The following is a 15537-nucleotide window of genomic DNA, read 5'->3' on the forward strand; positions in this document are numbered from 1 at the left end:
CTCAGGTCATCTGTCTTCAGGATTATGCTCATAGTTTTTGCTAGACTTTCTCTTGTAGAAAGTCCTGTGAGTCATTCTCAATTCTTCCCTCCTTTTTTGCTACCCTGGCCACTAGCATACAAGCAGACACAAAGTTCTTTCACTTCTATCCTTTAAGTATCTTTTCCACCAGTTCACCTTGGTTCATGCCTCTGCTGCTGCCCTGATACATCCTTTGAACCCTTGAAGCCACCAGCCTGAGTCTTCATTCTCTGTTCTGTCTCCACCTGTAGACAGCATTCCATACTGCAGCCAGAATTCTTTAAGATTTGAACATACTGCTTCCCTGTTCAGAATTCTTAAATAGCCCTCTATTTCCTCTCAGATAAAAGCCCAGTTCTTCAGCATATCCTCTCAGATGCTGAACAATCTGGGCCTCTTTATATAAAGCTCTGCTCAAAGAGATCTCTCCTCTGAAAACCCCTCTCCAGCTCCTGGGAAGACTCATGTTTTCTTTCCTTCTACACTCTTTGCACTTTTGACATGTCTCTATCATAGTCTTTATTGAACACGTTGTATTATAGATTTTTGGTGCAACTCTTTCTAGACTGGTTTGCAAACACTGGAAACGAAGTCAATGCCTTCACCTTTATATTCTTACCAACTTGTATTGCCCAGCACAAAGAAGTAGGTTTTCAATAAACATTGGAAGAGCTAAGCCTTTCCTTAGCTTAATCCACTGAGTGTTCTATTGCACAGGGTGCTGCCATAGGAAGGAAGGTGAATTTAAATTAATTCTTTTTCAAAAAAATATTTATTTTTTAGCTGTAGTTGGACACAATACCTTTATTTTATTTATTTATTTTTAATGTGATGCTGAGGATTGAACCCAGGGCCTCGCTCTTGCTAGGTGAACACTCTACCGCTGAGCCACGACCCCAGCCCTAAATTAATTCTTATGTTTTAAAAGTAACGGTCCTAAGGATACCTATAGTGAAAAATATACATTAAATTATGAGTATTTGGTTTCTTCCAATTTCTCTTACTTTCTTGAAGTCATACACTTGTAGCTCTCTAGACAAATCTGGTAAAAGGTACATCTTCTTTTTTTCCAAATAATGTTAATCTTTTTTCTTCAGCCAACATTGACAAATAGGATATTTTATGTAAAAACCCAAATACTTTGCTTCTCTTGAAAAAGAGAAAGACATGGCCGTATAGGGCCTACATTCCCGTGTGGCAGAAATCTGTTGATCTCCTTAGAGACTTCCTGCTTTAGGCAGGGCACGCACTGTACATTCTGCCACAGTCCCCACCACTCCCTTGTCTACTGCCACCTTCTTGTTAGTGTTCCCATTACAAGTTTAACCTCGGCTAATGTGTTTATTGAGATGCTTGAACTCAAATAAAACATATATGGAGAGATTATATAAGACTATATTGTACTGGATCAGCAGAACCTTCAGTTCTATGAACTTGGACTAATGTATTATTTCAATATTCATATTTTCTCCATAATCCTATGATTTTTTATTACTTGTTTTTAAAAACAGTATTCTGGGAAGGGGTCAATAGGACTTTACCAGACTTCCAGAATTGTGATTGTCCCTCCCCAAAGTAAATAAATGCAGAAAGAAGTTTAAAAGAAGTATAAAAGAAACCTTAGGCTCATGTGGGAGTAATAGAAATCATTTTCTTTAAAAACATATGTAAAACACTGAAGAGCCTTCATTACCATCACCAAGTAAGAACCACTCTCTATAGGTACCTACTGCCAAAATGCTCTTTAGCTGATGTCTTGAAGGTCCTCACTACTGAATGTATTTTGAAGATCAGCCAAAATTTATAGAGAATGTCATCCACATAAAATATGTTACCAACATGGTTGGCAAGTTAACCAGCATCAGACTGGTCTTTAGTTCACATTCTAGCCAACACAACCACTTGGGAGTTACTGTGTTTCAACCTGAAAACTCAAGCACTGAGACAGGGTGGAAAACTAAAATGCATGACTTGCTGTAAAAGAACCAAATCTCCTGGGGAGGAAAATGAGAGTGTTTTGCCTTGCATTCCAAGGGATCACCTAGAATTTTTGTTCCAGAACCATGAAAAATTTAAGCTGCCATAGGGTTGCCTGATGTTCAAACCACAAAGTTTTGGGCCACAGACAAACGATGGATGTTCCTTATAATTATGCAGAATGTGTGGCATTACTGGCACCAAAACATATGTGTTGGAAGCTGAGCTTCATTGCACTCCTGAGGGCAGCTTAGTGACATGTGGAACAATAAGTGGAAATTCCTGAAGCATACTGCATTGAGAAGATTAAAGGCTTGTCTGGGAATTCTTCCCTGCATGCTCTCAGCCTTGGGGATACGGAATACTAATACTGGCTATGTATCTCCAACCCCCTAAATCACTGTATCTTCCTGCTAGTGACTTTTCTCTTCTCTAGGAACAAAGGCAGCTAAATATTACTAAGTAAGTCTAAAATATACTTTCCGTGATCTTCATGAAAATACACAGAGGCACTAGTGACATTTGCTGGTTTTCCCCTTTGGCTCCATTTCTCCTCACCCCATGACCCATCCCCTCCCTACAGCTCCAGCCTCCATTCAGCACTTCTGATTTTCTTTTCTTTCAATGTAGAAGCATGATGATTCAGAATTAAAGGTACATTTATTAGGATAAGGTTCCCTATAATATTTAGAGTTGTCCACATGGGAAAGCCATAACCTTCCTTTTTTTAGGGTGTGGAGAACTTGAAGGTTTGTTATAATAGCAGTGAGGATGAGGTGTGTGGCCTGTGGAATAGTACCCTTTTGTGTTGGCCCCCCAAAATCCATCCCTGTTGTCTTTAGTAGCCATGCTTCAGATTTGTTTTTGGGAATACTATGGTTTAGATTTGAGGTGTCCCCAACAAGCTCATGTGGGAGCTAATGCAAGAACACGTAGAGGTGAAATGATTGATGATGAGAGGTATGACTTAGTGGATTAATACATTGATGGATTAACTGGGTGGTAATTGTAGACACCCAGTTGGGTGTGGTTGGAGAAAACAAGTCACTGGGGTTTATATTTTATCACTAGAGCATGATGCTGTCTGTGCTTTCTGGTGATCATGACTTGAGCTGCTTTCCTCCACATCCCTCCCACCGTGGAATACTGCTACAGAGACCTCTGAAACTATAAGCCTCAAATACACTTTTCCTCATCCACATTGTTCTTGTCAGGCCTTTTGGTCACAGTAACAAAGAAGCTAACTAAAACAAGGACTAATGCCTCTTCCACTTATAGTACGTGGTTTAAGTGTGGCTCTAGTGATGAAGTCCATCCAGGCTGATCAGTGGACTGAATGCTTCTAAACCAGTACTCTTAACTTTGAGAGCCCTTTGGAACCAACTGGGGCTTACCAAACATTGGTACCCAGGTCCCATCTTGAATAACTAAATCAGAATTTTCTAGAGGGGCTGATCAGGCCTAGACACATTTTTTTTTCCTTCTTTTTCACAACTTGTAGTATTTCCTGATTCTAATGTGCATTGGTGTTGAGAGCTGATTCCAGACAATTATTGGTCCAGGTGAAGACTTGGAGCCTGAAGCTTGATAACTGGCACAATTCCAGACCTCTGGCCAGTGACTGAATCTGTAATAAGATCTGTACTCCAGGCACAAGGGTTGGGTTAATTATATGACAGACCAGTAATTTATTATTTTAAAATGGTAATGAGAATAAAAATGATCCATGTGGTCCAGTCAGTGTGGATCCCAACACGTGTGTTGAAACTTTCAGGAGGAGACATGTTTCTCCTTTGTGCTAGAGTTGATGAGAGTAGAGATTATGCACCTCTATGGCTTCCCAGGACCTCCAAGATACGTTGCAGCAGAGGTAACAGCTAGAACACCCATGACTTGATGTGCAAGCACACATAGCTTTTTTCTTTGCTTATTCGAGTTTAAGTTGGGTTTCTGCTAATCATCTTAATAACATATAAAAGTGTTATTACTCCCTAAATAAGCTGCACATCTTATGAAATTCAGTAAGATAAATATTATTGTATTTTATATTTTCATGAGGATAAGAACTTTAAGGTTCAGAACATTAGGTGAATTGCCCCCAATTCTAGTCCTGCTAAGACAGATTCAAACATTGACCTGCCAAGCCTCAGTCTTTCTCTCTGGCTGCTTTGTGTTTCCCTGAATGTTTCTAGTATGGCAAACTTTACCTGGGTGGGACTGGGGTGGCTCCTTGCTAAAATAAAGCTGAGGCTGAGTCCAGAAGAGAGCTCAGATGGTGGGAAGAACACTTAACATGGAACAGTTGCTCTTTTCCTTTAGGGTTGATCATGGCCCCCTGCCAGAGTTGGTTAGGATGAGAGAGGGAGAGGAGATGTGCATTAATACTGGTTTAAGCCTCAGTGAACAATATTTTACCATGTAACAGAGATGACATAGGATAAAATGTGTGAATAAGAATTTACTAGAGACAAGGGGACAATAAAAGGGACAGAGAATCATGGAATCTAATCAGTACCAGGAAATTTTAGTGCCATGGAACCTATAACCAATACCATGAATCTGAAACTTCAACTGGTTTGGTCCTTTTTGTCTCATTTTTGCTCTCCTCTATCCATATAGATGCCACCTCTCACCCTGACCACGTGCAGTCCAAGGCACAACTACAGAAATTTATTGTCTCTCATTCTGAGTCCAAGAGAGCAAGTTTGAGCCCTCCTTATCTTTCTAACACTGTAGATGTCTGCCCACCAGGAAAGACTCTATCCCCACCCACTAGAGCTTCAACAGCACAGTTACAGCTCATCTTACACCATTTCTTTCAATGAAAAAACCACAATGGTGGTTTTTTTTCTCATTTCAGTGTATATGCTTGATCATCTTTTCTTTTTTCTCTATACATTTTGCTTTTCATTAGCTAATCCATTTCCATGGCTTCAACTGCCAATTTTCTACTGCTGAATTGCAGAAATACATTTCCAGCCTGATATTTCTCTTTCCAGCTCTAGATAGAAATATTCAGCTAACTATTGGACACCATCATAATATCTCCCAAGGATGCATTTAAAACTGAACACATCCTTTTCCCTCCTCAAACCCATCCTTGTCCTCCATCTTTATTAACATGAAAGTTATCCCCCATCTACCCAGTTGTTCATGCTAGAAATCTGGAAATGATCCTTATTGCCCTTTTCTCTTAAAAGCCATATTCTATTAATCAGGTTCTATAAATTTTTCCCTTTGAACATCTCTCAGAGACAGTCTGATGCCCACTGTCTTTGTGGTAACTTCCCAGACAGTAATAAACATAACTACTTTCGATAAATACCTAAATATGCTAAATGTGCCATACGTCGTGATAAGGATTCATTGTGTATTATATTAGTCTTTATAAAAACCTTTAGAGTTTGATGCTGTTATTACCCATGTTTTATAGATAAGGCAGACTGATTGATTTTGTAAGCAAAACATTTCAACATGACAGAGGGAATGTTTAAATGCAAGTTTTTCTGACTTCAAAACCCGTGCCTTTAACTTAATTAAGAGGCATCAAAATTCATTGCTAGTCAGTTAAGGTATCTACTCATTTGTAGTCTTGTTCCTCTATTATCTATGTAAAACAAATTTGAGTCAGGTAGGAAAGAAAGTTCCTATCATTACTGTTTCTAAGACTCAATCTCGTAGGTCTCTTCTGGATCATGATAATTCTTTATTTTTATGCTTGTGAGATTTCCATGTATAGCCATTGACAGCATGAAAACTTGGTGTAATTTACCTTACTCCTTCTAGTGATTAGAATCACTGTCTTTTGATTAACAGTTGCCTGTGAACCAAAAGAACATGTGCTGATAGGAGTTTTGTTTTCACATAATGGTGGTTCTTGAATATATGTAAATTTACCCTGGGAGACCCACTTGTAATGTTGCTTAACCCTGAGCCTGCTGATAGTGTGAACCAGACAGCTGGCTATACTGTGGTTTGCTAATAACAATGCTAAGACCACCACAAACCATTTACCAGATGGAAATAACTTTCATCATTACCCACACAGTTTGGGTTTGATTTGGTATGTGTAATTCTTGGAAGTGCCTACCACTACCTAATTATTTTGTTTTCAAGAATATTGAAATCTGTCTTGCTAGGGTCTTTGTTCATTTCTATTGAAAAATACTTGATAGGATATACAGTCTTTTGCTATATTCTTAGAAAGAGACAGAAAAGTATAAGATAACAATCTAGCCCACAAGGGGCTTATTATTTTTCCTTTCCTCAGAAATGCGTACAAGAGAATATGATCTTGTTATTTCAACCTTGAAGATATCACTCTGGTGAGGGTATGTAAGGGTGGGAACATTTTCTTAATGAAAGTTTATAGAGTATTGGTTTCAGCCACTTTTTGCCTTGAGTAGATTGCATAACCCAAGGAACTGCCAAAGAATTGTGCTTTTATTTAGGAACATGAAGACTAATACAGTCCCATCTGTATAGCAAACATGAAATGAGTGTTTGGTGGTAAAAAATTGGATAGATATAGAGAACAAAGTAGTGGTCTTAAAAAAGCTAGCAAAATTTGATTAGCTATAGGTATTGATATTATATAAAATGTCATTTCAATAAAGTGTTGAAATCTTAGGTAAAGTGTAGGAGCAAATCAGAATTAGAATGTGGGTCCAAGATTCTTGGTAGAAAGATCTCTGAGTTACAATCTAGCAAGCCAGCAGCATTGATAACTCTGAATCTTCTCTAAGTTTCTACACAGTATATGAGCAGGCCTCAAATTTTTGTGGGTGAGTCTGAACCCATGGAAGGCAGTGATAGGATAAATCTGGCTGGTGAGAGAAAAGAAAAAAGTATCAACCAGCAGCTGTTATTGAAGGTGATGTGTTGGTGTCCCTATCCTTACATTAAAACATTAGGTTGGTCTCTTGACCTATCTGTGGATTATCCTAGGACCATTGTTGGAGTTATTTGACTTTTTTTTCAACTAAATGTAGAGTAACAGGTGATTATCAAAATCTTAGTCCATTAGGGCCTCTCAATTTTGAAGAGGATGGGGAGTTTTGCTGACATTGACTTCAAATATGACCTCATTATTAAACATTTATGGACTATAAGATGTAATGCAATCATGAGTTTTGCAGGGTGTTGAAAATACTGCCTAATCTGATTACTATTTTTAGCATAATTATTAGTGATATAATTAATATTTTAGCATTTGATAAGTAAACCATTAACTTTGAGATGAATTTAAATAATTTAAGTATTATTGAAGAATGTGTCTACCAATATCTGGAAACTTACCTTAAGTGCTAAGAATCTAATTTATAAATGTTATTTGCACCCAAACTAACTATTTTTTGAGTGCTTGTAAAGTGATCAATCATAATTATAGAATTCCATGTGACAGAGAGGAAAACTGACTCTTAAGGGTAATTGTCTGGTCCCAATAAAATCTATACTATAGGCCTACTGACAAAAAAAGGTATTATAGCAGTTATACTGTCAACTTTGAGTAAACATTAAATTATAAGATGATAATCGTCAGACAGAGGTGAGAAATCTCTGATGATGGCTCCTTCTCTGTATCAACTTTTCTGCTGCCCTGGCCACTGGATTTTGCCATGACTTTGGCCTTGATTCTTTACGTTCGTTTTAGATACAAGTACTTCCAATGTTGTACTGTGGCTATCTTTTCACACACACACACACAAATACTTGAATGGAGGGTTTCATTTCTCTCTTACTGTGAAATAAAAGCTCTTCTTGACCAAAATCAACTACAAGTATTAATATGCCATTGAAGCCTTGAGGACACCTTCTAGAGAGGATATTGTTGACATCTATGGGCTACAAAAATGCCAGTCACCTACTTAAGTCCTTTGTATCAGCACCATGTGGGATTATGAAGTCTCTTTCTTTAGGACTTTTCCTGGGATATTCTTTTCCTTTTCTCCTTTCCTTCCTATAACCTTTGTAGTGTTCTCTCCTCAAGTCTTAGAAGTAAACAACACCAGCACTCCTGTTACCTTACCGTAATATAGTACCCATTGATCAACATTTTCCCTTCCTTCTATTCTCCTTCACCCCCACCAACCCCAGCCGCTAATAACCACAATTCTACTCTCAATTTCTGAGATCAACCTTTATACATTCCACAATGAGTGAGATCACGCGGGTACTTGTCTTTCCTTGCTTGGCTGACTTACTTCACCTAACATAATGATCTCCAGCTCCATCCGTGCTGTTGAACATGACAGGATTCCATTCTTTCTCTTTGGCTGAATAGCACTCCACTGCATATATATGCCATGTTTTCTTTATCCATTCATCAGCTAATAGATACTTAGGTTGTTTCCACTTCTTTATATCTCCCATGGGGATAGAAAGTACAGTGTACTGGAGTACATAGTAAGAGCTTTATAAATACTTGTGGAATAGCTGTCACAGAGACCTCAGTTTTGAACTCTGCCTACATTACTTAGGCAAGTTCTTTAGCTGCTCCAAGATTTAGTATTCCAATATCTAAAATACGGATAATAATACGTAGCTTACAGGTTGCTTTGAGGAAAAATGAGAAAATATAAAGTACTCAAGGTAGAATCTAGTATAATTGAGGTGTGTGATAAATACTATGATTATTATCATCTTTTCCCTATGAGAGCATAAAACAATAACTGCAGATTATAAACAGAAACACCACAAAGGCATGGATTTTAATCTGAGTTGTTGTTAATTGATATTACCTCTCTGGTACATAGTAGGTGCTTAATTCTAGACAGATGTTTTTCTACCTGTAGGTTTTAGTTCTGCTACTGGAAGGTAAGAAGTTGGAGATCTTCAGCTTTGCAAGAAATCTTTCAAAATAAGTTTGAGAATTTCTAGGCATCATACAAACTTTTAAGGACCACCCATTTGCCAGCAATGGGTACTTCAAACTTATTTCTATTAATCACTGATATCATGTGCTAGAAAGAGATCCTTTAACATCTGCAGGTACTCTGTGTATGAATGTACACATTTTCTCTCTCTCCCACTTCTTTCTCTCCATGGCCCCCTCATCCTACCCAGTTAAAAAACAGAATCAGAAACAAACTAATCCAAGAGGGAATAGAAAGAGATGGCAAATCACCTAATTAGCATTTTAGGCCCATTGTGTCATTGTATTTGGGTTGCTAGGAGTGCAAGTCAGCACTTATGTCCAAGACTGGGTAAAAGAACCTTTTAACAACTCTTTGTGTCCCATGGGTCCAATATAATTTTCATTTACTTTATCTAGGAATATTGTCTGGAATATTGCTAGTTAATGGCAATGTACAGAGAGAAACATCATTATTGCTTTCTTCTGCTCTTAGACTGAATTGTGTAAGAAAGGAGTGCTGATCTGGGTGCCAGCTGTATGCCCTGGTCTGACCAGACAATTACTGCTCAGTCTTGTTCAGAGTCAGAGATTAGCAAAGTGTACCTTCCCCCCAGTTTGGTATTTCCTCATTTTCATGTGAGCATTAGTGTTTGGTATTGCACTCTTATCCACTTGAAGCCCATGAGCTAACTAATCCTTGCCTGATTATCTTCAAGCAGTAAAATTTAACCTTTTCAGAGCAATTTGGCTTTTAAAATACAGTTTCAAAGAGAGTTAAATCATCATATTTTGAAAAGTGTTACCATCTCACACATATTCTTTAATGTTTACTTACATAATACTATCACTACAAGGCTAAGAGACTACTTCATTTCCCCCCTAAAATTACAATTTTAAATATTGTTATGTAATACCCTTTTATTTTTTTTTAATTTTTATTGTTGGTTGTTCAAAACATTACATAGTTCTTGATATATCATACTTCACACTTTGATTCAAGTGGGTTATGAACTCCCATTTTTACCCCGTATACAGATTGCAGAATCACATCGGTTACACATCCACTGATTTACATATTGCCATACTAGTGTCTGTTGTATTCTGCTGCCTTTCCTATCCTCTAATATCCCCCCTCCCTTCCCCTCCCCTCCCCTCTTCTCTCTCTACCCCCTCTACTGTAATTCATTTCTCCCCCTTGTATTTTTTTCCCTTTCCCCTCACTTCCTCTTGTATGTAATTTTGTATAACCCTGTGGGTCTCCTTCCATTTCCATGCAATTTCCCTTCTCTCTCCCTTTCCCTTCCACCTCTCATCCCTGTTTAATGTTAATCTTCTTCTCATGCTCTTCTTCCCTACTCTGTTCTTAGTTACTCTCCTTATATCAAAGAAGACATTTGGCATTTGTTTTTTAGGGTTTGGCTAGCTTCACTTAGTATAATCTGCTCTAATGCCATCCATTTCCCTGCAAATTCTATGATTTTGTCATTTTTTAAGGCAGAGTAATACTCCATTGTGATGTAATACCCTTTTACTAAAAATACTAAAGGTAAATGTGACAAGAAGAAAGTCTTGCCATTTCTATTACTGATCTTGAAAAAAAATCATTCGTGAAGTTTCAAAGTCCAGTTTGAGGAAACAAATTCACTACTAACTTGCGTTTGTGCATTTTATTACTGTTAGCTTGCATTCATATGACATTTTTTACTTTTCAAAGAATCAGTTAATTCTTAATGTGGTGCTCTGGGCCCAATTCATAAAGCCTGGATTCTACTTTATTAATAGAAATAAGTACAGCAGACATTAGGAGCAGGGAGCAGCACTCATCAACATTCTCCCCCCACATCAGGCCCTCTCATAGTCAAATGACTTCTTTCTTCTGGATTTACCAGTTGTTCTGACTGACCATTTCTCTTCCCTCTAAGAGCTGTGCTTTCTGGATTAGAAGTCATGCTAGAATTCTTATTAGGACTCACAGTTGACTGTCCCTGTTTCCACTTGAATTAAACTTTAATGAAGCAGAAACAGTCTTTTTACCAACAGTCTATTTAAGGCTCTCAGCCAAGGCCTTGAATTGCTGATGTTTTTAATGCACTCTATCTTATCATCCACTTCCTTTCATACACTATAGACTTGTGGAGGCTGCCATTGCAGTTTCTTTCTCTTCCTAATCAGGTGGTCTCAGATTCCAAAGTAAAAATGGCCAGCAAAAGCAAAGAAATGGCATTTTTTCATGCATATTTGAGTTTTTACCTGCACACGTGTCTCTGGTTCCTGTCATCCTTGGTCGTCATGTGAAATTACACCCTTTCTCAATCATCTTTCCCTTCCCTTACTGTCTTCTCATTTGTGACATGTGTACTCCTCTCTTGCTTGAACTTTGAGTGATATCTGCATGGCCAGTTTTCCCAAGCACCCTCAGCAATCGCTCTTTCTTAGGAAATAAACTCTATACTTTCAAAAATGTTCACGAAACATTCTACTTGTTTGTCTTAGAAGCTGATTCTCTCATATGGGGTATTAGCTCCTAAAGACCCTCTCAATGAAAAGTAATCATTCTCCCACCATTCCGGTAATTCATGTAAAAAACTCATACTTGCATATACTTAATATTGATCTTGTTCGAGATTATATCCCCGTTTACATCTGCCATTTACAAGGCCAATTTTTCACATGGTCATAAATGTCTGAAAATAAAATATTCTAATAGAAATTGATTAAGAACACTATTTCTTCCCAGCCCAAATTCCTTTAGGTCATGCTTCTATGTACAGTGATGCTGGAGGGGCTGGAGAGTATTTGTGAGATCTGGTTAAGGGGAAGTTCCCACAAAATATGGGTATTAACAGAGATAAAAATAAAACTCCTCATTTGGATCTATAACAAAGACATCATCAAGGCACTGATTAGTTAATGTTTGCGATTTAAATATTTAAGTTCCTATACAAGAGAACTTGAAATGTCCTGAAATCCTAGAAATATCAAGAGTTAATAGGGACTTTCTCAATTCAACACTTTAAACTTAATGTGATATTATTAGCTGGGTATAAACAAAACAAAACTTTATAGTGTATTTAGAGAGTGCCAGATAATGTTAATTAGCACATGTATTACCTTTTGGGTAGTGAGAACACTTGATATCTACTGTCTTAGAAATTTCAAGTAGATAATATGTTATTATTTACTATAATTATTATGATTCACAGTAGAGCTCTTGAATTTATTTCTCTTGTCTAACTGAAATTGTGGATCCTTTGACCAACATCTATAATTCTGCCACCTCTAGCCTCTGTTAAACTTCATGAGTTTGACATTTTTAGATTCCACATAATAGATCAGATCATGTGGTATTTATCTTTCTGTGCTTGGCTTATTTCATTTAGCACAATGTCCTCCAGGTTAATCCATGTTGTTGCCAATGACAGTATTTCCTTCTTTCTTAAGTCTGCATTGTGTTTGTGTGTGTATGTGTGCATTGTGTTTATGTGTGTATGTGTGTGTGCTACACACAGCTAAACATTTATAACAAATTTTTTAAAAGTCTATTCATTTATCAGTGGACACTCAGGTTAATTCCATACTTTGGCTATTGTAAATAATGTTCCATGAACATGGGAGGGCATATATGCTTTTGATATACTGATTTTATTTCCTTTGGATATATACTCAGTACTTGGGTTGGTGGATTTTATGTTAGTTCTATTTCTAGTTTTTTTTTTTTTTTTGTACCAGGGATTGAACCTTAGGGGTGTTTTACCTTGAGCCACATCCCCAGCCCTTTTATATATTTTATTTTGAGACAGTCTCACTGGGTTGCTTAGGGCCCCTCTAAGTTCCTGAGGCTGGCTTTGAATTCACAATCCTCCTGCCTCAGCTTCCAGAGCACCTGGGATTACAGGCATGTGCCATCATGCTCTATTTCTAGTTTTTGGAGGAACTTCAGTACAAATTTCCATAATGGCTGTGCTTGTTTACATTTTCACCAACAATGCACAAGATTGTAAGATAGTTCCCAAGGTTTGTATATGGTGATATTTTTTTGCCTACCTATTTTTCCTCCTTTTCTGGCTCCTTGGAGAATAATCCTCCTTTCACTCTTAGTCCATTGATTCCTATAAGCCAAGATTCTCTGCCTTCAGGGATAGGAAGAATCCCAGGCTTAACTGGTTAGGTATTTTTACCTCTCTGATCAAAATAATAATTTGTTCTCAGGACTTTAGGCATACTTTTCAACAGCTTTTTATTGATGTTTTATGTTAGACAGTTGTACAACTTTTGTTATTTTTCTAACTTTTCTTTGAGAGATCTTGCTGCTTTTTTTAAAAAGTCACTTTTATTGAGATAAAATTTACACTTTATTACTTTTTTCAGCCTCTCATGGTCTCTGAGGCCATCATTTTTTTTTCTTTCTGCAGGTAGAGTTAGCTCCTATGTTCAGTTTGGCCTTCCTCCCTTGGATCAGTTTGAGAACCTTTAAGTTCATGATGATTAGGGTCTACATTTTCTTGCCACCTACACAGATCTGGTTGCTAGGATCTCTCAAGCAGTGACCAATAAGAAGCTGTACAAGACACAGCAGATTCTCTCTTTCAGGGCAGGACTGAGCAAACATTTTCTCCTGGTCATGAAAGAGTTCTATGCCCTGCAGTGGTTCCTCTCCAGAGCCACAGTATTCAGGCCTCTCCAGAATTCCAGCAGGTCAATGGGCCTGCCATTCTCTGAGGAACCTCATGTTTATGATCCCATCCTTTTTCTCCTCAAGCAGTGGTGAAATCCCAGTTTTCCCTCCAGCTCTTGAGGAGAGATGAGCCGATTCCCCTCTTGTTTGGTGTGTTCCATCTCTTGTTTGGTGTATTTGGCATTAAAGCATGCAATTGAGTACCTAAGTTGTAGCATGAACTTTTACTGGAATTTTCCCTTCCTGGCCCAGCCATGTCTTTTCTAATCCGATGGGTTATCAGAACAGAGAAGTAGCTGGGCGAGAGGATATCCTAAAATTTCAAAACTTCCACCATCTTGAATCCCAGGTAAATTTCTAACCACTTATCTTAATACATAAAATCCTTTACTATTTAATGTATGTTGTTAACCTCTCTTGGCACTGTCTCAAGTGAATCCCTTTGGTTGAGCATACCAAATGACTCTGCATTCCAGAACTAAGCAAGTTCTTGTAGAACTCTGTGCCATTGAATAGATCCTGCAATCTAAAATAGTCTCCTCACCTTTACTCCTCATTCATTTTTTTTGCCCATGTATTACTCACCATTTCCTCCTCTTGGAAGTCTTCTTTGGGATTCAATCATTCATTCTCCATCTTAACATTTGGTTATATTTAAATGTTATTTATATTTTCATAAGACCATAAAAGTGAGGCAAAAACATTGTAGAAATTTTGTGTAGGGCAAACTCAAGTTTTAGAAGGTTGTCATTTGGAAATGTCTTATTGTATGTGATAGAAAACACAATCTGATGTAGCACAACTAAGAAGCAAATTAATCGGTTTTATAAATGAAAAGTCCTGAGGTAAGATTGGAATGTCAAGGAGGAAATGAAATGTGTAGCTGATGGGCCATTTGGAGTGACTCAAGATTCCTATCTTCCCACTGCCAAATGTTAAGGGATTCCAGACATTTCCACCAACTCTTTTTAATGAGAGCATATGTGAGATAAGCTGAAAAATAAAGCGAGAAAGACAAGTTTTGGAGGGAAAAGTGAGAGAAAGAAGAAGAGGAGGAGGAGGAGGAGAAGAAGAAGAGGAGGATGGGGAAAGGAAGAGGGAGAACATATTGTGTGACACTTTCATATTTGACTCAATAGCTATCCCTACTTTTTAATTGCTAACCTAGAAGAGTACCTCTAGTTCTCCTTTTCTTCCAGACCTGAAGTTGGTGATTAAAGAAGTAGCACAGGATTGCATCTTAATTTCCTTTCATTGGGTTTTATTGTTCGTATTTTCTCCAAATTCCAAGCTCTTTTTCTATGGAATTACTGGTAGTTAGCCCTTTTTTCTTAGAATGAGAAGTATTTTTGTTTTAGCAACTCTAGGTTAAATACGGTACTTTTTATAAAGTTAAACCAAAATGTGAAGAGTAGGGGATGGTCAGCTTTCTAGTGCTAACTTAGTTCCAAGACCTGCCTTAAATGCCAGCACTTACAAACCAGATTGCTGACTCTCACCATGTTTATATGACATTCTAGAGCAGCCTCTGCCACCGACTCCCCTGCAGTCACTTTTATTGCATTCAGACTAAGAAATATGGACATAATTACCCTAAGTACATGTATGAAGACACAACTGGTGTGACTCTACTTTGTGTACAGAGACATGAAAAATTGTGCTCAATATGTTTACTATGAATTGAAATGCATTCTGCTGTCGTGTATAACAAATTATAATAAATAAACAAACAAACAACAACAACAAAAAGAAATACACTACCAATAAACAAGCAATCCAGATGGTTTTTGAAGAAGGTCCTTGGTAGAATTCTCACTTATTTTAATCATGGCTAAAATGTGTCTTGTACTACTTGAGAAATATTTTATGTATGATTACAAAGGTCATTTTAAAAATAAATTTAATTTAATTTAAAATGTAAAAGTTCAACAGTAAAAATGAGTGATATTGGAACTAGACTGTTAGGCCCCATAATGTGAATAATGATCTGTCCTCAAGTATAGGCATT

At 37.4% G+C, this 15537-nt stretch overlaps 1 protein-coding gene across 3 annotated transcripts in view; it reads left to right on the top strand.

Annotated features, from left to right (window-relative positions):
• SLC26A7 (solute carrier family 26 member 7) overlaps positions 1-15537 on the top strand; it is a 100571-nt gene that overhangs the window by 3791 nt on the left and 81243 nt on the right. The window lies entirely within an intron of this gene.

Source organism: Spermophilus citellus, assembly GCF_964194105.1.
Source record: "Spermophilus citellus genome assembly, chromosome: 14".
In the NCBI taxonomy this organism is placed as follows: Eukaryota; Metazoa; Chordata; class Mammalia; order Rodentia; family Sciuridae; genus Spermophilus; species Spermophilus citellus.